Raw genomic sequence first — 2,166 nt, 5'->3', positions numbered from 1 at the left:
TTTCAACTAGGTTCAGAAGTTTGTACTCATAAAGGCATGCTCAAATTTGTCCATGAAGTTTCATAATTATTTTTACTAATGGTAAATGAAAACATCCCATGTTAAATTTGGTTTCCTTCCACGGATGTTAGCGTGGATGTCTGGATTTTAAAAAGTAGATTATTAAACTGACCATAAAGCCTCAGTTTAAAATTCGACATGGTGTGGTGGAAAGGACGTTCAACCTTAAGCAAATCCTCTAATTTTTCTGGGCCATAGTTTTCTAATTTTTTCTTTTTTTTTTTTTCAGGTTAAGTAGTAAAAATTTATTGGGAATTCCTGGGTTGGTGATTATCTCCTTCCAGCCTTGAGGGAGGGAACAACACTGTAGGAAATCACTGAGAAGTCACACAACGTCCCAACAACCCCAGTTAACACAGGGAGGAGGAAAGTAATTCCCCAGAAAAGGGGCTGGTCTTCAGTCTTTCTTAAACAAAGAAGGGTTCAGGGGACCGATGTGGGGGACCATCGCATGATACTGGGGTGGGGTAGGGCTGTGCTGGACCCCTGGCTAGCTACTCAAAAACTGGAGAAGCAGATCCACTTCCTCTGGGGATGGAGTTCTTGGTGACTAGGCTCATATCTTACCCTTGATGAGGCTGTCACTTCCTCTGGTGAAACTTTCATCCTGTAGGTTCAGCATGAGGTTGTCAGCCATGAGATAAATACGGTTCTATGATGTGGCGATCGTCTTGGAGATATTCTGGGCTGCTTGGATCTTGTGAAGTTTGATGTAGCCAGGGTTCTTGCTCAGTGCTTCTCCAAGCATCTTGGTAGCCTCGGCCTCACCCTCGGCCTGCACAGTCTTCTGCCGCTGTTCCTGCTTCGCTTTTTCTACCAAGAATTGGGCCCGCTGGACCTCCTGCTGGGCCACTTGTTTGGCTTCTACAGCAGCTGTGTACTCTCGGCTAAAGCTCAGCTCTGTGATGGCTACATCATCCAGGATGAGGCTGAAGTCCTTGGCCCTCTCTGTCAGCTCCCGGCGGATCAACAGGGATACCTGGGCCTGCTGGGTGATCAGCTGTGAGGCATTGAACTTGGCCACCACACTCTTGAGCACCTCGTTGACAATGGACGGCAGCACTCGTTCCTCGTACTCCAGCCCTAGGCACTGGTACATGCTAGGAAGCTCTTGAGCATTGGGGTTGAGATAGCACTCTCAGGGAGATATTCACCATTTGTAGGTCTTTGGAGCCTGCAGGGGAGGAGATTTTTCGAGGTCTGGCCCGAATGTCGTAGATAATGGGGTACTGCAACCAGGGGATCCTGAAGTGAAGGCCCTCGGCCAGGATAGTGTCCTGCTGCACTCCACAGATCCGATTGAAGAAGATGGCTCTATGCCCGCCTTCCACAGTGAACACGGATTCGCGGACACCGTATGCCACCGCGCTGGCCCCCAGCAACAGCTTCAATGCCGTGCCCATGCCCCGGGGCCCCGCAGGCAGCCGTCCCGGCAAGTCCTTCAAGTTCTGGGCCATGCCTGATCTTGAGGCCGGCAGCACCGGAGGTCAGAAGCGGGTGCCGGCCCGCCTCTACCCCGCTCCAGCTTACGTACTGCCTCTAATTTTTTCAAACACAGTAGAAACACCTCCCCAGCATCCCCCAGGGATGTTATAAGGAACAAATGAGAGAAAACGGAAATACATTTTATAAATTAGAAATTCTATTTAAGTGTAACATATTATTTACACCATAACATTTTAAATTGTAAAAAAGTATTTTAGTTGAAGAAGTCTGTGACACAGAAAGGTTAAAGAATTTAACAAAATAACTCAGCTAGTAAGTTGGAGAGCCAGGACTAGAACCCAACTTATTTGATACTTATGCTAACGCTCTAAGAATCCAGAGTTTCATGTAAGATAATGGCCTCCAGTTCCATTCATGTTGCTGCATAAAACATTATTTTATGCTTTTTAATGGCTGAATAGTATTCCATTGTGTGCATCAACTATTTTCTTTATCCATTCATTTATTGATGGACATTTAGGTTGATTCTACATCTGGGCTATTGTGAATAGTGCTGTGATGAACATACACATAAAGATATCTTCTTGACATAATGATTTTTTTTAACTTTTATTTTAGGATCAGGGGTACATGTGCAGGTTTGTTTTATGGATAAATTAC

General features: G+C 45.7%; 1 pseudogene across 1 annotated transcript; it reads right to left on the bottom strand.

Moving 5' to 3' along the window:
- Positions 1–286: 286 nt before the first annotated feature.
- Positions 287–1,517, bottom strand: LOC105539626 (annotated as a pseudogene). Its single transcript, XR_001006080.1, has one exon. The product of XR_001006080.1 is annotated as a prohibitin-2 pseudogene (transcript).
- Positions 1,518–2,166: the final 649 nt, after the last annotated feature.

The sequence above is a fragment of the Mandrillus leucophaeus genome, unplaced genomic scaffold (assembly GCF_000951045.1).
Source record: "Mandrillus leucophaeus isolate KB7577 unplaced genomic scaffold, Mleu.le_1.0 Scaffold2074, whole genome shotgun sequence".
Lineage (NCBI taxonomy): Eukaryota > Metazoa > Chordata > Mammalia > Primates > Cercopithecidae > Mandrillus > Mandrillus leucophaeus.
This window is presented reverse-complemented; position numbering and strand designations above follow the sequence as displayed.